General features: G+C 38.5%; 1 non-coding gene across 1 annotated transcript; it reads right to left on the bottom strand.

Moving 5' to 3' along the window:
• Window positions 1-292: 292 nt before the first annotated feature.
• Window positions 293-364, bottom strand: trnah-gug (transfer RNA histidin (anticodon GUG)). Its single transcript has one exon. It is a non-coding gene; the product is annotated as a tRNA-His (tRNA).
• Window positions 365-8,293: the final 7,929 nt, after the last annotated feature.

Below are 8,293 nucleotides of genomic sequence, written 5' to 3'. Positions count from 1 at the left end.
AAACTAGTGCTCAGTTAAACCTGTTAGACTCCAACCTGGCGTTGTATGGTTTTTAACTTTTTACACCATAGTCCAACACCGGCATCTCTAAATTAATGTAATGGGGCTGTGGGATGAAAAGTTCAGTTAGTGATGGTAGGAGGGAGTGAAATCTCTGAGAACGGGTGGATTTGAATTCTGACATATGAAATACAGAGATGTGAGCGAGCAGAATTTGAAGGGAAAAAATTACCTTACCCAAACAACTGATTCCTTGGTGTTGCCCAAGAGCTGCAGCAGATAGAGGAATTACTGCCGTGACTCGGATTCGAACCGAGGTTGCTGCGGCCACAACGCAGAGTACTAACCACTATACGATCACGGCATCCCACAGATGAGAGCGCTGATAGCGTGCAATAAATACAGTCTCATAGGACATATTAGGCAGCGCAAATAATGCACAATATTAGTGCTAAGCGAACAGTGGCAGATATGTGGGAACTCAGAATGGGCTGACCGTTTAATATCGGTTCCCCCAGAGGCTGTGGTGATTCCATCATTAATATGCTGAAGGCTGAGATAAGTAGATTTCTCCAAAACATCAAAAACTCCGGGGACAGTACAGGTGTTGTTGAAATGTATGCTTCAATCGTAATGCAGTTTAACATTGGCTACTTCACCAGTTTCCCCCCACAAGGCAGTAACCACTGCTGCCACATAGTCCCAATTCCCAGCCACAGATTCAGAGGAACTGAGTAGCGCAGTCGCGAAGATGTACAAAAAAGCTTTATCAGCCAGTGGGTGGTTGGAATTTGGAATATACTATCTGCATTGTTCAGAGCGACAGAAACCCTTACAACCTGAATAAATATTCAGATGTGAGCTTGTGATGCCAAGACATATAAGTCTGTGGAGTAAGAATTGTGAAATGTGATTCAGTTCATTAGGCAGTTGTATTTGAGAAGTGTGGCCACATTTGGTTGAAGGGCCTCCTTTGACACTCTTGTTCTCGGTAGTATAGTAGTTAGTATCCCCGCCTGTCACTGGGCTCAATTCTCCACTGGGGACAGTGTAAATATTTTAAAACTGTCGCTCCATTCCCAAGTGTGGGTATTGATACCTGTCCTTCTATTCTAGATGGGGCATGTCACAGGAAGGACAGTGCTGCCTGAATAAAGGTGGGGAAGGACTGCAGCTCTCAGGAAGGCTGTGTGTCAGTGAACGGCCAAACACGTGCCTTCTGCAAACTTCACCTTGTGACTGTGTTGGAATGAAAAGTATTTGACAGACTTCTTCCGGATTCAAGTGTTTACTAGAAGCAGGAAGCTGAGGAAGAAACAACGTAAACACATTCAAATATGAGTGCAGAAGCATTTCCCGCAGCACGAATGAAATTGTAAAGGACAGAGTACCGTTTCGATACATTGAATTTGGGTTCATTTATTCTGATGAGGCTGTTACCAGGGTATAAAACCATTACAAAATGATACAGCATTTAATCAGTATGATGGAACATTGTCTCAGTAATTCGCACTGGTGTTCAGAGGGAGGGTTGGGTTGATTGGCAAGTTGCCCTCTCCTGTCCAGGGAGTGAATTAAGTAAGTTAAGTGAATTAGCCATGGGAAATGTGGGGATAAGGTCAGAAATCACAGGACGTCAGATTATACTCCAAAAGGTTTATTTGAAATCATAAGGGGGGAGGGATTCCCCTTCTTCAGGTGAAATATATGGAAATAGGGAGGGGAGGTGGGACTAGGTGAGATGCTCTTCAGAGAGTCGATACCGGCCCGATTAACTGAAATGCTCTTTACGCACTGTAGGGTTCTGTGATTCCATGAATTGATAATGACGGGGTTTACTGGGGTGTAAAGCCATTAGAGAAGATGCTGATGGGGGTGTACTGAAGATGAGATTTTATTCACTTGTCTTCTTGGAAAACTGAGAACAGTTATCCTTTAATCAAGGAAGACTTAATGTTTTTTTTGTAGGTTATGAAATGTTTGGTCAGAGTAAATAGGTGGAAAATTCCATCTTTCAAGTAAGTAAACATCTAGATATCAGGTGTTCAATGCCTTTAATCAAACCTTTGAAGGAGAAAGAAATGATGAGAACAGAATCGCTGTCACTCCGAGAATCTGGTTTTCAAAATATTTTGAAAGGCACATTTGTTGATATGCAAGGAATAAATTTCACAAGGAGAGACACAGCGTGTGGGTAGGTAAAGGTGTAGGGATGGGGTGTAGTCGGTCGGAAGTTGCAGGGAAACAATGTCTAAATTAGTTGACTTTAAATGTAAAGAAATTCTTTTAATGTGTGCAGCTGAATAAGATTCGGTTCCAAAAGTCTGCATTTTGAAAGATTTGGCTTAATATTCCACCTAAAGCATTGTAAATTGAACTGAGTGAATTTTTATTTATTGTGAAGGGAAGATATTACATAATGAATAGGAAGTGACCAGTTGCTTGGAGAACGACTTCCTGCTTTCATCACATGCGTTCACATACTACAGATCGGGAGCACAGGTTTATCCAGTTGGGTTGTTCATGAGTATTTTAACCTAACACTTCACGCAAAGATCTGATCAGTATTTCAAACAGTCAGTCGGCATTGGAGCCACAGAAAATTTCTCCAATGAAACAAACATTTCATTCTTTCAGAAATTTCTGCTGTCTGTGAATTATACAACGATCCAACATCCAGCGTGATCACTGACTTGCCAACTGTAAAAGATCTAGCAACTTCCTTCAGCAATCACAGCTTCTGTACACAGCCGCCTGTGCTGTGCCCAGTGTCATTTGTTGCCCCCAGGTCACAGCACATTTCTTCTTCCTGAGTTTATGAGCCTTGTTCCTGCTCTGTCTGATCGGTTTAATGAACCTTTTCTGTCACTTCATCCCATCCCCTCACAATTCTGAACTTATGAATAAAATAAGGCGTTAGACGAAATGTTAAACCAAGTGGAAGTATGCTATTCAGCGCAAGGAGTCTGCAAACCATTCAACGAACTCATGGTTGATCTGATTTGGAAATGCTGGTGTTGGAGTCGGGTGTACAAAGTTAAAAATCTCACAACACCAGGTTATAGTCCAACAGGTTTAATTGGAAACACACTAGTTTTCGGAGCGACGCTCCTTCATCAGGTTGCTCATACGTAATAATCATTCAATCCAGTATTTGCTGTAAATGTGGAATTTCCTCTTATTTTACCCAAAGAAACATAGTTGAATGCAAACATTTATTGTACTTCTAATCACAATAAAATTTAAGTATTTTTCATGCAACAAAATCATGTAAAATTCACGCGTTTTGATAAGTCAAATGAAAAAGAGTTAACATGTCTGTATTGTTTCTTTAAACAATGCATTTTGAATTTTTCGAAGTTGAGCATTTTTGCAAAGAAGGGATGTTGTCTTCAGCTGAATAATCACATTGAATGAATAATTCACAGAATCTGCTGTTTATTCGCTTCGAGTTCCCAAGTAACCAAATTAACTAATTTTACTGGTTCTAAATTCCTGGAAAGTATTTGATCATGTTTGAGTCTTAAAGATGAAAAAAAAACAATGTGATTGTACTGATTTCTTTTGATAGAAAGAACTTAATTCAAACATTTCAGGCACATAAATCCTATTCTACAGTGTTACAAAGATGAAAAGCAAGGCAATTTCTTCATCAGTGAAATAAACAAATGTCAATTCCCGTTATTCATTAGTTAGCTCATTCCAAATTTGTAATTAAACAATGCAATTGACCTGAATATTGTTGTGTCCTTTGATCATATTAATTTTCTAATTATTGTTCATTCGTGATTCGTTAGAGCTTTTTATTTTTTGTTTTGCACGTCTCTTACATATTTCACTTCTTGCAAGGGGGCTGGGCATTAGAACAGAGGATCCGTGGTTAGCACTTGTGTCTTACAGTGTTATGCAAATGTGTTTGATTCCATTCTCGGCCACATGTTTGTGTGGAGTTTGCATGTTCTGGTTTTCTCCCACAATTCAAAGATGTGCAGATTAGGTAAATTGGCCATGCTAAGCTGCACAATCTGTTCAGGGATGTGTAGGTTGGGTGCATTAGTCAGGGGTAAATGTCCAGTAATCTGAGAGCAGAATGGTGCTGAGTGGAGTATTCTTTGGAACGTCAGTGTAGACTTGTTGGGCCAAATGGCCTGTTTCCACACAGTAGGAAATCCGTATAAATAGAATTGTGTTTTGCTAAACAAAACTGACATTTAAAAAAATGTTGCCTTTAAAACTTATCTTTAACCGTCAATTGTCAATCTTGTAAAATATCTCAATGTTACTGAAATCAATGTTCAAACAGAACACTGCACATGAAGCCACACAAAGATGTTCATGACCATCTAATTGCTGTTCAGTGGAATAATCACAATAAATATCTTTTTGTTTCTGAGATTAATCACCACTATCACCGAAAGGATCTGGTTATCATTCCCTCCAATAAATGCAATCGTTGTCCTCTGGTATTTCAGTTCAGTCGTTATACACCACACTGGTTGTTCAAAGCATGGTTATTCTTTATTATGAATGGCCAAGGGTTCCAACGGCAAGAGTGTTGTTGGATCTGATTTGTTGCATGTTCTCAAACAGGTTTTCTCTATAAATATTGCAAAAAATGTGTTAACTTGGTCTTGTTCAAGTGCTGATGCTAACCTTTTCAGTTCATGTTCATTAAACATATTTGGAGAAAGTGAGGAAAGCTGAAGCTGAAGATCAGAGCCAAGAGTGTGGCATTGGACAAGGGCAGGCACGTCCAAAGAGCAGAAGGATCGACACTTTGGGCTTTAGGCCATAATCAGAAAATATTCCTGATGAAGGGCTTATGCCCAAAACGTTGATTCTGCTTCTCCTCGAATGCTGCCTGACCTGCTGCACTTTTCTGGCACCACGCTCTTGACATTAGAAAAATTTGACTGAATATTCAGAGATTATACTAAAAGCTGCCTCTGTCAATTTAATTTCCTTTGCTTTCTATTCACTAAAGTTTTCATGTTAATTGTTTCTCCTTTTCTTCTTAAATCGGATACAAATCTCAAAATACAGAACACATTAAAATTCACATGAACTACAAATCTGCATTCTCGACAAGAAAACCAATGGAAGGCGAGATAGAATTCTTGAACAGTTTACACATTCAAATGAAAAAGCAATTCCTTCCAAAAAAATGTTTGCCCGTCTGTATCTCTCTTTCAATTCAATAATCCTGCAAATAGTTTATAATTGTTAATTGATCTCTCTGAATGAGAACCTAATCAATGTCAATGTAACCAGCTGAAACATTAACAACAGATTGATAACTGGGTGTTACAGATTTTATTTGAAGTCAACAAATGTTTGGAATTTACTCGAATTCCACCAGGAAACATTCTTGAATCATAATACAAGAAATGAGATATGTGAGAGACGTGCAAACCTTATTTTTAAATGAACAAACCCCAATATTTTCAAAACATTTCAATCTATCGGTCAAAATGAACAGGTGAATGGAAAAATAAAAACAAGTTTCTGACAATTCATAAACCGAACAAATACAAGTTCACTTTGATAAAAGGACAGAGTAATATTGAGATGAATCACAACATTTAGTTACAAAGTAGGTAACCAGCTGGCTGACATCTAATTAGTGGTTGCATTTGTTAGTTTACTGAAGAAGGTATCAACTTTATTTCAAATTTATATCATGAGAGAATAATGTTTAATGTGTTTCAATTGTTTGGACTTGCCTCTTTGTAACAAAAAAAGATCGATCACATTACTTAGACATCGTTATCTTTAATTCTGCAACATTTTCAAATTTCTCCAGGAACTTATAAGTAACAGAATTAGATACAGGTATCCCCACTATCCGAAAGTAGAGCGTTATTATGAAACCTTACAGAAGCTGAAAAGGGGCAAATCGAAGAAGCATTAATTTAAATGGGAACCATCTCCCCTTTTTTTCGTAAAAGTGAAAATCCTCTTCAGATTTCTTTCAGTTAGAGAAAACAGGGACAGATGTAAGTCTTTTGTAAAAGCAATGTGGCTAAAGTGAAGTTTCCAACACATATTTCTTGATAACCTGACACAAATAAGTATCAGATTTTGTGATTATTGATGTAATAGATAAAAGCAGATCTAATGTTGAATTGAAAAGCAGTTCAGTCTGTGCTTAGGTGCTCTCTAATCACCATTCTTGATATATTTCTGGTGAAGGTGTGATTTGAAACCTTCCCTCGAGTCCAGTAATATAGACACTGCCACAGCTCCACAAGCTCCTTTCATAATGTTCCCACCCAGGACGGGCAGGATTGTAATATTATGTTTAATGTGGTTACACAAATGAAAACTAATCAGCTGTCTATTGCAGTATTCGAATGGGAATTAATTAGGTAGTTTCTGTGTGTAATGGACTGGAAATTAAATAATATTTTACAATAACATTACAATGGTGGTCTTAAATAAAGAGGAATCTCATGACAATTCTTTGAAAGACAGATTGATAAAACTGCATGATCATTGTACTTTGATTTAAAAATGCAATTTCCCTTCCTTTCAACAATGTATAACTTCCACAAATTCAAAATGAACAGTCATCGATAAAGAAAGGAACAAACAGATGTTAATTCTATTTTCTGTACATAAACGTGCGAGGAATTTTAAGTAAGTTATATATATGTAAAAAGAAAGCTCTTATTGTGCTTCGAAATACAATAAATGTTAGCGTGAAATGAAATATAATCAAATCAATTCAACTGTGTTTTCTCAGTTAAAATACAGCTCAATATTCAAAGTAATCGAGTGATTGTACACTGCAATATCTTTACATTAATTCAGTGCTGAGACATAATTCCACATTTATACCCCATATAGTGAAGCAAACTTGTGCTAGGAGTCAGAGGGGATAGGGGATGTCCTTAATGAGTACTTGGCTTCAGTATTCACGAGTGAGTGGGACCTTGTTCCTGTGAGGACAGCGTGAAACAGGCTGATATGGTGGAACAGGTCGATGCTAAGGCGGAGAATGTGCTGAGCATATTGAAAAATCACAGGGATAGATGTCCCCTGGGCCAGAAAGGATATAACTTAGGTTGTTATGGCAAGGGAGGCAAATGATTACTGTGTTTTGGCAATGATCTTTGCATCCTCACTGTCCACTGGAGTCATACCAGATGATTGGAGGGTGGCAAACATTACTCCCTTATTCAAGAAAAGCAATTGAGATAATCCTGGGAATCATCAATGAGTCAGTCTTACATCAGTTGTGGGAAAATTATTGGAGAGGATTCTGAAAGACAGAATTTATGATTATTTGGAAAAGTATTGATTGATTAGAGATGGTCAGCATGGCTTTGCGAGTGGCAGGTTATACCTCACAAACCTTACTGAATTATTTGAGGATGTGACAAACACATTGATGAAGACAGAGTAGTGGATGTGGTGTATATTGATTTTAGCAAGGTGTTTGATTAGGTTCCCCATGGTAGGCTCATTTAGAAAGTAATGAAGCATGGGATACAGGAAAACCTGCCTAGTTAGAAAATAAATTGGATGGCCCATAGAAGACAGGGTGAGATTACATGGATAGTTTTCAGCTTGGAGCACGGTGACCAGTAGTATTCTGAAGGGATTAGTTCTGGGACCTCTGCTTTTTGTGATTTTTATAAATGACTTGGATGAGGAAGTGGAAGGGTGGGTTAGGAAGTTTGCCAATGACACGAGGGTTGGTGGAGTTGTCGATAGTGTGGAGGGCTTTTGTAGGCTGCTAGAGGACATTGGCAGAGCTGGGCTGAGAAGTGGCAGATGGAGTTCAACCTGGGAAAGTGTGAAGTTATTCATTTTGGAATTTCAAATTTGAGTGCATATTTTCGGATTAAATGCAGGATTCATGACAATGTGGAGGAACAGAGGGATCGTGGGGTGCACGTCCATACATCCCTCATGGCTGACATCCAAGGTGATAGGTTTATTGAGACGGTATATGCTGTGTTGGCTTTCATTCGCAGGAAAATTGAGTTTAAGAGACACGAGGTTATGCTGCAGCTCTATGGATCCCTGGTGAGACTACACTTGGAATATTGTGTTCAGTTCTGATCACCTCATTTTACATAGAATGAGGAAGCTTTAGAAAAGGTGCAGATGAGATTTACCAAGATGCTGCCTGGACTAGAAGGCTTGTCTTATGAAAAAAAAGGTTGAGGGAGCTGGGGCTTTGGTCATTGAGGTGAAAGAGGGTGAGAGTTTGCTTGATAGATTTTTATAAGATGATGAGGCATAGATAGAGTAGATAATGAAAGAGTTTTCCCCACAAAGTGGC

This window comes from Hemiscyllium ocellatum, unplaced genomic scaffold, assembly GCF_020745735.1.
Source record: "Hemiscyllium ocellatum isolate sHemOce1 unplaced genomic scaffold, sHemOce1.pat.X.cur. scaffold_98_pat_ctg1, whole genome shotgun sequence".
Classification (NCBI taxonomy): domain Eukaryota; kingdom Metazoa; phylum Chordata; class Chondrichthyes; order Orectolobiformes; family Hemiscylliidae; genus Hemiscyllium; species Hemiscyllium ocellatum.
The sequence above is the reverse complement of the archived record's forward strand: the minus strand, read 5'-3'. Positions and strand labels throughout refer to the sequence as shown.